Below are 17,787 nucleotides of genomic sequence, written 5' to 3'. Positions count from 1 at the left end.
GCCCCTCCTGGTAGGAATTCACAGGACAAAGAAAGCACAAAAAGAGTCCGAAAGCAAAGGAGCAAAGCGGTGAAAAGTGAGGAAATGAAAGCATGTACTCACCGACAGAGCATCACTGGGGCCGCGGGGGGGCGGGGCCGAGGCCGAGGGGGCCGTCTGTCCTTTTCAGTCTTTCTGGGAGGGGAGGGAGGAGGGAAGGGGGGTAAGTCTTTCATTGACGAGGCGTTCATGAACAGCACAAAGACGCACTGGCGCTCTCGTAAACAAACCGCCAACTTTTCAATGGAGCTCAGGAGGCGGAGCTGGAATGAGGATTTTTTTTTTTTTCCACAGTGGGGTGGGAGGGGGTGGGAGGGGCCCGGGTGATGAAAACAAAACATAAAAGTTCATCCGGAAACTTAACAACTAATGAACTGTCAGAAATTACAGTCAAGTGACGGCCGGCCGCTTGCACGCCAACAATACTTTATCCGTTTGTCTCTCCAATCTCTCTCCAATTATAGCAAATAACAGCCGGCGGTTACCATGGCAACCTGGACGAGCAGCACACACTCGCCGTGGCCCTCACGGCGGCCGCTCGCTTCCACGCGACAAACGCAGGAGTAAAGATAGACGACCAGGACCAGGAGGATGCTCTTCTACATAAACGCCATTACTGCCAATGATTTGTATATTTTAATATTCACGTATATTACATGTTTTTATTAAAAATATTAGCATTTTTAAATAATTGCATGTGGAAGCAGACTGTGTATTAAACAAAAAAATATTATATTATCACTTTTTACTTGTATTCTTCTATATTACAAGAAATATAACACATTTTAGGGGCTTTCGTCTGTATTACAATGCATATTTTGTAGTGAGTGGTTAGCGTGCATGCCTCACAGCTAGGAGACCCGAGTTCAATCCCACCCTCGGCCATCTCTGTGTGGAGTTTGCATGTTCTCCCCGTGCATGCGTGGGTTTTCTCCGGGTACTCCGGTTTCCTCCCACATTCCAAAAACATGCTAGGTTAATTAGCGACTCCAAATTGTCCATAGGTATGAATGTGAGTGTGAATGGTTGTTTGTCTATATGTGCCCTGTGATTGGCTGGCCACCAGTCCAGGATGTAAAATGAATGAATTAATTTTGTAGTGATGTTAATAAATGTTACCGTAACCATCCATCCGTCTTTTACCAATTACCCGAGGTCGGGTCATGGGGTCAGCAGCCGATTAGGGAAGCCCAGACTTCCCTTTCCCCGGCTACTTCATCCAGCCCCTCCCTGCGGATGTTGAGGCTTTTCCAGGCCAGCTGAGAAACATAACATAGTCTCCCCCGAGGTCTCCTACCATTCGGACGGGTCCTGAACACCTCCCCAGGGAGGGGTCTGGGAGGCATCTTAACCCGATGCTCGATCCACCTCATCTGGCTCTTCTCGATGTGAAGGCACAGTGGCCATCTTGTTCTTTCGGGCACCTTTGGAGCTCATGATGAAGGTAGGAAGGTAGATGGTCCAGTCTGATCAGTTTTTGTTTTTGTTTTGTCATCCATTTATTTTATTTTTCAAGAGCACAGTTGTGAAAATCCTTGCAGGGAAAAGTTGTGGAGTGCATGTATCAACTTAATAATACATCTTTGCACAGTATAGTCCAATGTTCACCAGGACACAGATGAAGGTGGGAATGGAGTTTGAATGGCGGCAAAAATATCCCCCCCCCAAAAAAAAAACTCCCCATTCACTCTGACCCTCCCCCCTGCTGCCATTATCTTCGGTGTCAGTGTGAGATCAGACTTTATTCACTGCAGCAAGTCAGGAGGAAGAATTCTCATAAACTGCTTAGTGTGACACCGACCCACACACACACACACACACACACACACACACTCACACACACACAGCTATCCAAACACAAAGACCCCAACCGTATTGACAGCAGGCATCATTTAAAACCAGCAGGGTTCGCAAGGGTGCACTCACACTGCAGCCATCACTTCATTAGCCAACGCCATAGCGCTGCAGAGCGGATGGATAGCATCCATGCTAGTAATGCTAACACCGTGCAGCTGTCACACGTACAAACGTACACAACAAGAACTCACACCTCAATACACACCAGGCCCAAGCAGCCGGACGCCGTCTCATCTCAACTCGTCTCATAAACAAAGTGGTCAGACTGATAAACCATCTCATGACGCCATCTTGAAGGACTCTCACACACTCCGTGAGCTGTCAGACACCTGATAAGACAAAGTCCACCTCTGGAGAAGATCCATGGAATCACCTCCTCCGAGAACAAGGACAAAAAAACACCACCTGAAAGAATTTCCAATGGAAAACTCACAAAACTTCTTCTGCTGCCAACTATCACTTATTACCACACATTAGCGCCACCTGTGGCTTGGAGGGGAATAGCATTAGCGACCAAGGTTTTGGTTCATACACGTATCAGGAACACACAAATCCTCCCCCCCATCCCGCAATGAGCCTCACCAACCGGGGCGAGTTGGCACCGTTGCCCTGGCACACCCCGAGAGGCGCACTCATCCATCAACTTGAATGGACTTTTTGACGTGTATGAATGTACTGCAGAGCATTTGTGACATGATAGATTATTTCTAGTCTTTCTATTCGTTTCTATTTAGAGGATCCTTGCAAGACCTCCCATTAAGAACAGCAGAAAGACCATTGGACGGTTCTATCAAGCTAAACGACACAATGAGGAGTATTGGTCCCTACAAACAGCAGAGCGGTCCTGCCATATAGAGGATCTTTGACTATACTTTGTACTTAAAAACAGTACAGCACTACTATCATATAGAGCATCTTTGACTAGCATTTTTGACACGACACCTGATATAGCATCCAAACACGCCTACACGTACAGTACATGTGGTCCAGTACTGGACGAGGTGATGCGTTCATGAACGTGGGGCGCTTCAGTGTCAAGTGTTTGCCAACCTTCTCTTTTTCTTACCCGATGGTTTCTTGGAGCGGCTCCGGTGACACGGCAGCTCCATTAAAGGACGTGGAAAGCAGACGTGTTGCAAAATTAATGACAGCACTTGAACACACCGTGACTCAGACGCGTGACGCTGGTGTGCAAACACGCAAATTGTGGATAAATGTTTTGCTTTTTCTTCATTACCGGTGCTTTGCTTCTTTTTACACTTAGATAAGGATGTTAAAGCTTTCATGGTGGACACAGCTTGACCCTGGAACAGACTATTTCTATGTTTACTATTGTTACTACGTTTACTATTTCCTGTCTTCTGGCTTGTACGCGTCGCTACACGTTGGTTTGTGCTCCTAATTACGCTTCTGTTGTGCGTCGGCAGAGTGTAGTGTCGCGTTGTGATGTGTTCACAGGCGGTTGGCAGCTACCGAGAGGCCGCGCCCGTCTTGCCAAGCTAGCACCGCAAACATCCACCCCTCACCGCCGCCAAAAAAAACACCTTTCAGCCATCTTTTTGTGTGTGTGCGTCTGCTGCGTGATGATGGAGTGCGCTGTTGAACGCCACACGTTACCTCCATGCTGATGCATTGAAGAAGAAGAAAAAAACATCAATGGAGGCAAACTGCTGCTAAATCCAAGGAGGCGATGGAAGCACATGGGTGCAGACAATGGGCCCCCGTGGCGCTTCTCTGTCAGTAAATCCTCAAACCTCTGTGAGAACATCCCTCCGCCTTCTTATCCTCAAGGCAACAAGTCCGCACTCAGCTGGGAAACCTCGGCAAGATGCTTTCAAACCACAAACACCAATTTTACCTGCTAGCTGAAGATCTTCATCATAATTGGTTGCTGATTCATTTCATCTTGAAGCTATTGAGACACAATGGGGTGCAGTACTTGGCTGCAACCAGCAGAGGCGCCGATCATTCAGTCTCAGCTGCTTTGTTACACAAAGAAGGATAAAATCGGAACTTCATGTATCAGCCCTGGATCGGATCTATACCGACATTTGTAGAATCCGTATGATATCAGCCACGAGAAGCTGAGCTTCATTCAACAAATGTGGGTGGGTCGATCCAAATATCAACATTATTGATACTAGAAATCAAATGATTCCGGTGATACCAGTAACAATATCTGTACTGGCGTCAGTATCGACAATACCAGCCCTTGATTTACTTGGTATGACACTGATAACAAAATTAATGAAAATTTGAGCTTCATACAACAAACATGTATCGATCCAAAAATTGATATTATTGATACCAGATACCAAAAGTGCCAATATCACTATCTGTACTGGCATCAGTATCAACAATATCAGCCCTTCATTTACTTGGTATGACAATGATAACAAAAGTTTGCAGTATCAGTATGATATCAGTAATGAGAATTTGAGCTTTATACAACAAATATTTGTCGATTCAAAAATCGATATTATCGATACCAGATACCAAAAGTACCAGTATCATTATCTGTACTGCCATCGGTATCAACAATACCAGCCCTTGATTTACTTGGTATGACACCGATAACAAAATTTTGCAGTATCAGTATGATATCAGTAAAGAGAATTTGAGCTTCATACAACAAATATGCGTCGATCCAAATATCGATATTATTGATACCAGATACCAAAAGTACCAGTATAACTAGCTGTACTGGTATTTGTATCAGGAATGCTATCCCCTAACCTGGCATGGATCAATACTAAAATTTGCAGTGTCAGTATTGATACCAAATACTAAATGAGTAAAAAGTACCAGTATCTGTAGTAGTGATGTAATGTGACTTAATATCAGATCAATGCCAAAATTTGCAGTATCGGTAAGACAGCTGTGTGAAGTTGTGGGTGGATCTATTCAAATATTGGTATCTGTATCGGTAACCATATCAGCAATAACGGCCCTTTCGTCACCAAAATGTGTAGTATCGCCCACCACTGGCATCAACGCTAACATGGAAATAGGAGTTTAGAACATTCCGAGAGAACACTTCACGAAGGACCTTTTAGTCAAATAAAGAATAATTGTGCATCCATTTATGAACCAGTCTCAAACTGGTTTCTGTGTAAACATGATTGCTTCAATGGGACAATTCTTGAACCCAAATCAATAAGGTTTTAGAGAAAGTAGGTCTTGGGTGAGGCTTGGGAGTACTACGTGTGTATGTGGTGTTTTTGAGAGGGACTCAGATTGAGGAAGTCTGATAAGCCACCAGCAGGAAGCGGACACTGAAGGACATTCACGCTGCGATGCCTTTACTGACATTATGGAAAATAGAGACTACAAGTGGGCAGCAATGTGCACGTCAGCGTAAATGATTATGCAAATTATGCTAACACGGCTTCTGGTCTGTCATGCTCAAACAAGGGTCACATGATCAGATAAGCTTAGAATTAGAACCAGACCTAACATGATCCAGGTTGTCTAAGGGACTAGACTATACTTTAGAGTAGTCAATGCACAGCTTGTGGTCACTGTAAGATTAATGTATGATCCCTGAGAGGTGGACTCGTGTGTTGGAATTTTTGTTTACACTCAATGAAGTGCAGCTCCTTGATGTCGGAAGCACTCATGCATCCCCAGACCATTACGCTACAACCACCATGCTTGACTGTCGGCTAGACACAATTATCTTGTGTTGGAATGTATCTTTCTCCTCAATAAACCACAGCACTCGAGTGCCAGCAGCATTCATGTACGCTGCCACCACCCTGCTTGACTATGCTACCCCCTTCTGTTGGAATTTATGTTTCTTCTCAAGGAACTGCAGTTCCCCGATGTCGGCAGCACTCATGCACCCCCAGACCATGACGCTACCACCCACATACTTTACTGTAGGCAAGACATAGTAATCTTGCTATCCACTTGTGTTGGAATGTATCTTTCGCCTCAATAAACCACAGCGCTCGAGTGCCGGCAGCACTCATGTACACTGCCGTGCTTGACTATGCTACCACCTTCTGTTGGAAATCATGTTTCTTCTCAAGGAACTGCAGTTCCCCGATGCCGGCAGCACTCATGCACCCCCAGACCATGACGCTACCACCAACATATTTGACTGTAGGCAAGACATGGCAATCTTGCTATCCACTTGTGTTGGAATGTATCTTTCTCCTCAAAGAACCATAGCACCCCGGGGCTGGCAGCACTCATGTGTGCTACCACCACCATGCTGCACAGTGCTCAAAACACAATTATCTTTCTACCTACTTGTGTTGGAATTCATGTTTTCTCTTAATGGACCGTGGCTTCCCCAGTAGCAGCAGCACTCATACATCCTTAGACCATGAGGCTACCACTAACATACTTGACTGTAGGCAAGACATGGTAATCTTGCTATTCACTTGTGTTGGAATACATCTTTCTCCTCAAAGAACCATATCACCCCGGGGCCAGCAGCACTCATGTGTGCTACCACTACCATGCTGTACAGTGCTCAAAACACAATTATCTTTCTACCTGCTTGTGTTTGTCTTAATGGACAGTTTAGGCCAGCCACTTGTGTTGAAATGCATCTTTCGCCTCAATAAACCACAGCGCCCCAGTGGAGCACTCGTGTGCTCTGGCACCACCATGCCGGACTCGTGATGGCAGCTATTTAGACAATAATGGCCGTATGTTTATCATGATCAGTAGAGCTAGGTGTTCCTGGCATGCCCAGCCGGGAGAAGGCCCCAGGGCAGACCTTGGACACGCTGGAGGGATTATGGCTCACAGCTGGCCTGGGAACACCTTGGAGGACCCGGGTCTGGATCAGCGGAATGGAATGGAGTATAGCTATACTGCCATATCCTCGTTAACTTGCTGTATAGATGCCCCCTACATGTGCGCTACGATGTTCTCCATCGTGAAGCCGGATCACGTCAAGGCGTGCTGCGGTCACGTGACTCATCAGCTAAAAGGATCGATGGCCTCGTGATGAGACGAGGATTTGTGGCTCAATCTGCGCTGATGATTATTGACGAGTTGACTAGAAAGCATAGATTTCTTACAAGACCAGTAAAGCAGGGTCACAATGTAAAACCCCATTTAAGAGGACATTTTACAAAAGAAACTCTTATTATATTCAGCACTTGGACGCCAAAGTGGCATTTCAATCATGATCTAAAAGCAAAGCAGGAAAAATCCATCACTTGTTTGCACCACTTTGTAGAGAGGAGGCACTCGAACGCTCAACTTTTTTGGCTTTTTGTGGAAGCGTACAACACATCTTAAACTCAACTATCTGATTTGTTATCAACAGCAGACGATGACTTGAACGTGTCTTCATCGGCGTCAAGTTGTGTAACTTAATAAATAAACAACTTGATCTCGAGTAGACGGCGTTACGATCCGCGCGCTCGTAACAAAGATGGATGCTCTGCGTTTAATGCATCATTCAACAAGCTGATTTGACCCCGTCAGCAGGATCGAGCATATAAAAGCAAATTTATAGAATATTCTCAAAACAAACATTAAAAAAAAAATCTCCTCCAGGCTGCATTAAAGCTTCTTGGTCTCACGTCCAGAAAACATCACAAGCGCTTGGCAGGAATTTGAACACTTTTCAAGGGCCGCCAAGCCAGCAACAATTTTCTCTCCTTTTTGCACGGCTTGCATGCTCAAGTCCTCCATCTTTGTGGAGGATGACGGAAGTGTGCTAGTCAGCATCACCAGGACCTGACCCTGACCCCGTGCTCAAGCCGAGGTGGGGCGGCCATGTTGGATGAGGGCCATGTCAGCCCACTGCAGACATCCGCTCATCCTCTATTTATGCTGCATGAGTCCTCCTCATGTGGTGGACTTTAACTTCCTTTTTTACAATCATAACACACACCGCTATCCGTGTACAGTGAACCTTCCCAGCGGTGGCCCGCCCACCAAAATGACCACAAGAGGGCAGTGACGACACATCCAAGAGGTCACAAAAGACCCCACAACAACATCCTAACAACAGCAGAACTCACTTGCCTCAGGTAAGGTCAGTGTTCATGGCTCAGGACACGTCAAAAATGGCCTGCATGGTAAAGATCCACGATTAAAACCCCTGCTGACCAAAAAGAACATTCAGGCTAACATCTCAACATCTTGATGATCTCCACGACCTTCGGGAAAATACTCTGTGGGTCCCAAAAGTGACCATTTCAGAAAAAGAACATCATATAAAAATATGGTGGTGGTAGTGTGATGGTCTGTTTTGTTTTCATTTGTGTTGTCATCGACTGCCATTTAAATTGGTTTGATGATCTGAAACATGGACGTGTGACAAATATGCAAATAAATAATTTTTCACACCATTGTATATTTGATATATACTTACATATATGATATCTAATGATATTTTAATATCTTAATGTCTGACTTCAGTTGAAACGCTTGTATCAGGTTGTCATCACAGTCGGCGCATCGACCCGCTTGTTATTATTGAGGTGTCAATCAAACAGGTTGAGTTGCAGCCAAGGCTGATAATGCAGCATATACTCAACGCAGGGCATGAGTGTGTCTGTGCATCCAACACGGCAGTGTGACACGGTGTAGTAACACCTGCACACCAAGCGTGACAGGGTGTAGTAACGCCTGCACACCGAGTGCGACAGGGTGTAGTAACGCCTGCACACCGAGTGCGACAGGGTGTAGTAACGCCTGCACACCGAGTGCGACAGGGTGTAGTAACGCCTGCACACCGAGTGCGACAGGGTGTAGTAACGCCTGCACACCGAGTGCGACAGGGTGTAGTAACGCCTGCACACCGAGTGCGACACGGTGTAGTAACGCCTGCACACCGAGTGCGACACGGTGTAGTAACGCCTGCACACCGAGCGCGACACGGTGTAGTAACGCCTGCACACCGAGCGCGACACGGTGTAGTAACACCGAGTGTGACATGGTGTAGTAACACCTGCACACCGAGCGTGACATGGTGTAGTAACACCTGCACACCGAGCGCGACACGGTGTAGTAACGCATGCACACCAAGTGTGACAGAGTGTAGTAACACCTGCACACCAAGTGTGACAGAGTGTAGTAACACCTGCACACCAAGTGTGACACGGTGTAGTAACACCTGCACACCAAGTGTGACACGGTGTAGTAACACCTGCACACCAAGTGTGACACGGTGTAGTAACACCTGCACACCAAGTGTGACACGGTGTAGTAACACCTGCACACCAAGTGTGACACGGTGTAGTAACACCTGCACACCAAGTGTGACACGGTGTAGTAACACCTGCACACCAAGTGTGACACGGTGTAGTAACACCTGCACACCAAGTGTGACACGGTGTAGTAACACCTGCACACCAAGTGTGACACGGTGTAGTAACACCTGCACACCAAGTGTGACACGGTGTAGTAACACCTGCACACCAAGTGTGACACGGTGTAGTAACACCTGCACACCAAGTGTGACACGGTGTAGTAACACCTGCACACCAAGTGTGACACGGTGTAGTAACACCTGCACACCGAGTGTGACACGGTGTAGTAACACCTGCACACCGAGTGTGACACGGTGTAGTAACACCTGCACACCGAGTGTGACACGGTGTAGTAACACCTGCACACCGAGTGTGACACGGTGTAGTAACACCTGCACACCGAGTGTGACACGGTGTAGTAACACCTGCACACCGAGTGTGACACGGTGTAGTAACACCTGCACACCGAGTGTGACACGGTGTAGTAACACCTGCACACCGAGTGTGACACGGTGTAGTAACACCTGCACACCGAGTGTGACACGGTGTAGTAACACCTGCACACCGAGTGTGACACGGTGTAGTAACACCTGCACACCGAGTGTGACACGGTGTAGTAACACCTGCACACCGAGTGTGACACGGTGTAGTAACACCTGCACACCGAGTGTGACACGGTGTAGTAACACCTGCACACCGAGTGTGACACGGTGTAGTAACACCTGCACACCGAGTGTGACACGGTGTAGTAACACCTGCACACCGAGTGTGATACGGTGTAGTAACACCTGCACACCAAGTGTGATACGGTGTAGTAACACCTGCACACCAAGTGTGATACGGTGTAGTAACACCTGCACACCAAGTGTGACACGGTGTAGTAACACCTGCACACCAAGTGTGACACGGTGTAGTAACACCTGCACACCGAGTGTGATACGGTGTAGTAACGCTGAGTGCGACACGGTGTAGTAACGCGTGCACACCGAGCGTGACACGGTGTAGTAACACCTGCACACCGAGCGTGACACGGTGTAGTAACGCGTGCACACCAAGTGTGACACGGTGTAGTAACACCGAGTGTGACAACACAAGACCAATTTACACCTTTTCAAAACAAAGTGCCAACAATCCGTCCATTGTGGGTTTTCTTCATGCAGTCAAAACGCCGGGACCGCTTGAAGAGCGCCACTTCCTCCTTGCGGTCCCGCCATGCTCCCGCTCCCCAACCACAGGAATTCCACGGAGGTCAGGTGACAGGTGCGGAGGAAAATGGCAAGCTAATGTTACCTCCTATGGAAAGGATGGACTCACAGAGGAACGTCATTCATCATGAGAGTGTCAGCAGTGGACCCCACCCTGTGAACTAGGGGTGGGGGGGGGGGTCGAAGGTGGTTGGCAGGGGCGCCAGTGCGGAGGTCACCCAGGAGGAAGAAACAGTAGCTCCTTTACATGAAACCTTTCTCGTGGGTCTTCAGGAGGTGGAAAATGTATAGGAGGCGATATCATCTAAAGCCCCGCCCACTAGCATGTGCACGGTCAGGAGCTAAGAGGATTAAACCCACAATGCATCAGCAAGTGGAATAACTGAGTGGAACCGTTTCTTTTGAAAGCAGCGCCCATTTCCATGCATTGTTGAATGCATGCAATATACAGAGGAGCCGCTAGGGGGTGCTAGTGGCCATTTGGAAACAATAGTTACCTCAGTTATGGATTTGATTTGTGCCAAAATTATATCAAGACAATTGAATTCATTGTTAATACGTATATTAAAAATATGCGATTACGTATATGAACTACAAGACAGGAGTAGGCGGGACTTGAGAAGTTTTATCTCAATCACGCAGACGTTGGTCCTCCCGTCCTCCACGTCACTAGGACGCATGGGAAGCGTAGTGACACGTGTTCACCACCAGGGGAAGCCGATGTTGGAGACAAATATTTTGCGGTGAATCCGATCCAAAGTCATTTCCTTCACAGCTTCATCCGACGTTTCAATTTATTCCTTCTTTCATCGCCCACACTGAAGAGGTGTCATACATTTTTTCTTGGTGTAATAAATTATTCACCGTTGTGATTAAACTTCATCCCACCCGCCGGCGAGACGAGCGTCGGTCGAGGCCGAGAGCCCCCCCCCCACCACCACCTCCCCCCACAGACGTCCATGAACGTGGTTTCTTCTGCCAGGACATTAATCACTGTCGCACTCCTCTCCTTCTCCAAAGGCCTCAGCCTCTTCTGTCACCATGGCGACCCAAACAAAACACGCAGCAGCGACTGGAGCGAAGCCAAGGGGGCCAACATGACATCATACTTTTTGTCTCCGTTTAGTGATTGACGTTTCTTTGCCACTTCCTGTTCACACAGCCGTGCACCGCTTTAGCATGTAGCGTTTAGCATCACGGGGTAAAGATTGAATTTCAGGAGCGTTTGAAGTATTTTCACTTTTTGTGTTGTTTATGTTGTAGTTCTTTCGCCACAAAAAGCAACAAATGTGTCAAAGTGAAAGTTACGCTTCTTTTCTCCCGTTTATAGTCAGGAACTAAAATTTTCCTGAAACTTCCCTACTGTAAGTTCTACTGATGGTTTCTGAAGACCGGTAGAAACTAACTATTTTTTCCTGATGAAGGACCGGAGTCTAACCGTTCTTTTGGTTGGGTCCATGTTCATGTAGACTTAGAACATAATATTCTGATTGCCCTCAAAGATCAGCCAAACTGGTACAAACTGGTACTGAGACTGGGATTTAATGTTGACCATTTAGAGGCGGTTATTTGCTTTTGTAGGCCAGGCTATCATTAGCCACGTTTACATGAGGAGTTTTTCCCTTTCCGAATGGAATCTTTACAAATGACTTTTCCGAAAACAATGGTATACATGGAAAGGAATATTCCCATCTACATGCGGCGCTATAATCCAACAGAAAAGTCAATGGGGCATGCCCAGTAAAACGTAAACAACATCACGTGATACCGAATTTCTCGAGTTTTTCTTTCACTTGTTGGAATAACTCCGTATTTTATAGTTTTTCCTTTGCCAGACATTAGTTTGGATCAAAAACAAACTTCCCGCAGCAGTCCAGTGCCGATTGCTGGCCTCCATTTTTAAAAGTGAAGAACGTCTGGAGCTGCGTGTTACGTCACATCTGAGCGTTTGCTGAAAGAACAAATTCAATCTTGCTAATATTTTATAATGAAACTGGGGACATGTTTTATATAGATATATATTTTCTTTTTGAATAAAAGTGGACTTGTGAATGGCGTATAGAAGGGTTTAGATTCTGTTCCACAGATGGCGCTAATGCACACCAAAGCTGCTTGCCAACCGCCAATAAACAACAGAAGAAGAAAAACACCAGGAATAAGAACGCACCGTTTGAGCGGGTACAAGATACCTCAATCGGATTGGGGAAAGGAATATCCCCCCCCCCCGGGAATCCCATTATATATTCATTTGGATTGGCACTTTTCTTTGGGAATGAGGTTAAATTCGTTCCGTTGGAGCAAATAAACCAAATGAAATTGGAACATTTGAGTCCATGTATACGTGGATATTGACAACAAATCAGAGGTAGCAGAAATGGTCCTTGAGGTTTTACGGTACTACGTGTTCTCGTAAGTTCCCTGTCCAGTGCTGAGGAAGCAGCTGCCCCCCCCCCTCAGTCCAACAAGTTCCCCGCACTCCACATGAATCGCAAATCAGCCACTCTGGAGGAGAAACACTCCATCCCGGCCGCCTGTTGGCCTCCGACCAAGAGCTTTCTGGCAGGACGTGAACACAAAAGGTCAAAGGGCGGAGAATGATTTCTCGTCGGTGGTCGTCACGACCAGACGAAAGACGCTGGATCAAAGCCGGGAGCGATTCCGTCTGAAAGATGTTCCAGCGGAACAAAAAGCACCAAAAGAGCGTTATTACTTCTCTTTGTGGCTCACGGCTCGATTCCTTTAACTATTGCGCCATACACACGTCCAAGCGTTTATTTTATTGCTCGCCGAGAAGCACGCCAAACACGCCAACGCCAACGTGAGTGACAGATGGGAGATGATATCACCCCGGAGACGCTCTCTGTCGCCTCGCAGGGCGGACAAATATTATCAGCCCGTGCCAACAAATAAATGATTTCACATTTCAATATGGCAGAGACGATGACAACACACAACAATGCTAACACGCTACTTACACGCCACCAACACGCCACCAACACGCCACCTGGACACACAGGACAAGGAGGTCTCACTCTTTCGTTTATTTGTCTTTGTTGTGTTTGTCTCACATGTCCAATTCCTTTGCAGAAGCACACTGGGCCAAAAAAACTCTTTCAGATTTTTGACACCATTTTTTACTACTAATGCTTTTTTATGCTACTAAAATGCATGTATTATTTATTTTATATTATTTATTGATTTATTCATTATTTATTTTCATAAAATTGTGATTTTTTCTTATTACAATACCTTTTTTTCTTAAAATTACAGCTGTTTTTTTTCCAATTTCTGCCATTTTTAATATCATAATTCTGACTTCCCATAATACTGTTTACCTTTTTAAATACCTTTTTTCTTGTAATAATAACTTTTATCACATATTTTCCAAAAACGACAATTACGAGTTAATTCTTGTAAAATTAGGACTTTTTCTTGCAGGTCTGTCACAATGAATTCAATCAATCGAACGAAAAAAAACAAAGTTGATATTTGGTCTCATTTCTTTGACAGCATTTTTCTATTTTTATTGTTTTAGTTTTCTAGTGAAATTCTATTTTTAGAATGTACCATGGCCCAATTATAAAACAGCCATGGGCCACAAATGGCTCACGTGCCTCACTTTGTCGTTTCAATGCCACAGAATATGACGGCACAGAGAGGGACACCCATCACCAAAGACGTTGTGTCCAAATAGTCCCTTCAAAGAATGGAAGGAAACTCCAGCGTTGTTCCCACCGTGGGACCCTGAAGGAGCCTCCCTCCGTCCTAAAGCTGGTGGAGGCTGCAGCCGTGCATCCATGCATCCCGCCATCAATAGCGGAACAATGGTCACCTCCGTCCTCCTCCTCCCCCTCCTCCTCCTCCTTCTCCTTCTCCGTTGGCACAAGGGACGCCAGAGAAAAGACACATGCCTTCACGTCTGCTTTGCACGCACACAAAAGACAAACATTCCCTGCACACGCACACACGCAGCAACCAGACGACACACAATCTTTCTACTTGTTTACCACCATGATGGCTCATTATTACAGCCACATGATATCACCAGTATCGACAATAGGCATGACTAAGATGATGATATCACCAGTATTAATAATAGGCATTACTAAGACGAAGAGATCACCACTATCGACAATAAGCATGATTAAGGCGATATCACTAGTATCAACAACAAGCATATTTAAGACAATGATATCACCAGCATCAACAGTAAGCATGTTTAAGACAATGATATCACCAGTATCAACAATAAGCATGACTAAGATGATGATATCACCAGTATCAACAATAAGCATTATTGTGATGATGATATCGACAGTATCAACAATAGGCAAGTTTAAGAAGATGATATCACCACTATCGACAATAGGCATGTTTAATATGATATCACCAGTATCAACAATAAACATACTTAAGATGATGATGATACCACCAGTATCAACAGTAAGCATGATTACGATGATACCACCAGTATCAACAAGAAGCATGATTAAGATGGTGATATCACCAGTATCGACAATAAGCGCTGTTTAAAACGATGATATCACCAGTATCAACAATAAGCATGAGTAAGATGATGATAGTTCACTTTTAAATTAAGATGATATCATCAGTATCAACTATAAACATGTTTAGGATGATGGTAGTTCCTGATATCACGAGTAACGTTACCGATGATGGAAGTGAAGATGATATCATCAGTATCAACTATAAACATGTTTAGGATGATGGTAGTTCCTGATATCACGAGTAACGTTACCGATGATGGAAGTGAAGATGATATCATCAGTATCAACTATAAACATGTTTAGGATGATGGTAGTTCCTGATATCACTAGTAACGTTAAGGATGATGGAAGTGAAGATGAGATCATCAGTATCAACTATAAACATGTTTAGGATGATGGTAGTTCCTGATATCACTCGTAACGTTACCGATGATAAAAGTGAAGATGATATCATCAGCATGAAGTCCAGTCCAGAGGTGGCATGTTTAAGATGATGAATACATGAACGAGGAGTAAACTTTACCTTCCTATTAGCAAGCAATGAAGCCTAATGGAGTGTTAATGAGCGTTGCGGCACAGATGAGGTTGCAGGTGGATCGTCTTTCTCCACACTGAGGTTGTGTGTCATGGGGGGGTGAGGGGGGTGGGGGCGAGTTACAAGGCCGCTTTGAGCCAGCGAAGGATGGCCTGACGCGAACAATGAGTTGGTGGAGGCAAGTTGGAAATTATTCATTTGGACCCGGCGGATCCGACTACTTCCTGGTGAGGTGATCGCCCTCACCCTCCTTCAAGACGGACAATAGTCTGCCTCTGCATGCTAGCATGACTCCACATGGACGCTATTTGTTCTTCGGCGTGGTCTGACCCTGATAGTGCTCGAGACGTTCACTGTCAACGTTCTCAGTGGAGAACAAATCAAGACGAGCAGCCTTGAAAGCACACTTCCTGCCGCCATCATCCAGAGTGATGCATTCCGCCCAAACAGGAAGTAGGGCTGCAGCTATTGATTCTTTTAGTGAGGTTCTTTAAGATTATCCTGCGTGTGCATCGTCAACATTAGAGATGCGGTCCTAAATATATTAATAATGAAAATATCATAAAAGGTCATAAATAAGTAGCTTTGATTGAGTAGCTTTGTGCTAACGTGCTGTAGCATGGAGGTAGCACCGTCTTGGAACGCCGGCTTCATTTGGCAGTGCAAACATGGCAGCACTGCGTTTTTTTTTTTAACTTTGTCCCGAAAACTTGTTTATGCCTTTCTAAACATGAACATTTAACATTATTAGAGCCCTCTAGGCATGAAATAACAGCCCTACAGTCACCTTTACACTCTTATTACCAGATATGACGAACATAATCACAGAAAATAAGACATAAATAAGTTCCTTGTTTACTTCCTGTTCTGTACAGTACTTCCTGTATCAATGTAACACTGACAGCTGACATGACGTACAGACAGACGGCTATATCGACAAGAGTCGAGCGTTACTTAAAAGCACTCTGCAGCGTGCTCGGTTAACCAATTCCGACACAATCGAGATCAAAATGTACGGCTCGGTCAGGGCGAGCGCGCTATTATTTTTCTTATAGTTACAAAATATGGCGGCTGCACGGCGGTCGAGTGGTCAGACCTCACAGCTAGGAGACCCGAGTTCAATCCCACCCTCGGCCATCTCTGTGTGGTGCATGCGTGGGGTTTCTCCAGGTTCCTCCCACATTCCAAAAACATGCTAGGTTAATTGGCCACTCCAAATTGTCCATAGGTATGAATGTGAGTGTGAATGGTTGTTTGTCTATGCGTGCCCTGTGATTGGCTGGCCACCAGTCCAGGGTGGACCCCGCCTCTCGCCCCCAAGACAGCCGGGATAGGCTCCAGCACCCCTGCGACCCTCGTGAGGATAAGCGGTAGAAAATGAATGAATGAATGAATGAATGAATGAATGACCAAATATCAGATTGCTTTGATGGATTCTATGATATGCTGTGATGCATGAACCATGATTCCTTGCTGGAAGACCTCAACACTGCTGGGAAACAAACAAGAGCATCCAGCGTTCGTATTTATTCCCCAGCAGAAAGAACCTGTTTGAAAATGTGATGACGGTTTGAGAATCAATTATGGATGCTGACATCAGACGCCGTAACGACACGGACCCTCAGCAGCAGCGGAAACAAAAGGAGGCGGCGCAACAAAAGGATGGAGAAAGTGACTGGAGGAGGTCTGAGGACTTTGCGGTTCTTTAGCTGGGAATGGTCCAGCTGACCCCCGACCCTCTCCATCCCGGCGCTGTCAAGAGCCCTCATAAATTCAAATTCATCAGCGACCAGGAGATGTTTTGCATGAGAAAGGAGCCTGATTGACTCGGGAAGATAAAAGCTCAGGAAGAAAAACATCCACGGCAGGGGTGTCCAAACTTTTTCCGACGAGGGCCGCATCGTGGAAAATGAAAGGATGCTAGCGCCACTTTGACACTTTGATATTTGGTAAATACCAAGAGGTTATACTGCATGGATTTCGACGAAAAACTGCATCTCCGCCTTGTCATGTAGGCGGAAAAAAATATTTAAAAAATATATACTTTTTTTTTTACAAATTATATTTATTGTTTTGTTTGTTTCTCATAACATTACCACTTTTTTTAAATTATTTTTTTCTGTAATATTTCAGCTCTATGCTACTAAAGACATATACATTTTCCGCATACTATTACAATTGTATTCCTTTTTTTCTTGCTAAAATATAAATTACATTTATATTTAAATTTTAAATTTAAATAAAATATAAATTAAATTTATATGTCAATATAAATTTAAATAAAATATAAATTAAATTTATATTGTATATATTTATATAATAAATTTATATGATACATTTATATAGAAAATATAAAATAAATTCACACCAAATTACAGCGTTTTGTTTTGTTTTCATATAATTTCATTTTCTCATAA

General features: G+C 45.0%; 1 protein-coding gene across 3 annotated transcripts in view; it reads right to left on the bottom strand.

The window, feature by feature from the left end:
* Nucleotides 1-17,787, bottom strand: part of sema5ba (sema domain, seven thrombospondin repeats (type 1 and type 1-like), transmembrane domain (TM) and short cytoplasmic domain, (semaphorin) 5Ba) — an 86,986-nt gene that overhangs the window by 67,438 nt on the left and 1,761 nt on the right. For all 3 annotated transcript variants that reach the window (XM_058081857.2, XM_078795044.1, XM_058081858.2), the window contains exon 2: nucleotides 103-174. The gene's annotated coding sequence lies outside the window, so the exon portion shown is untranslated. The remainder of the gene's footprint in view (nucleotides 1-102; nucleotides 175-17,787) is intronic.

Source organism: Doryrhamphus excisus, linkage group LG12 (genome assembly GCF_037039965.1).
Source record: "Doryrhamphus excisus strain RoL-2023G ecotype Guam linkage group LG12, RoL_Dexc_Guam_v1.1, whole genome shotgun sequence".
NCBI lineage: Eukaryota > Metazoa > Chordata > Actinopteri > Syngnathiformes > Syngnathidae > Doryrhamphus > Doryrhamphus excisus.
This window is presented reverse-complemented; position numbering and strand designations above follow the sequence as displayed.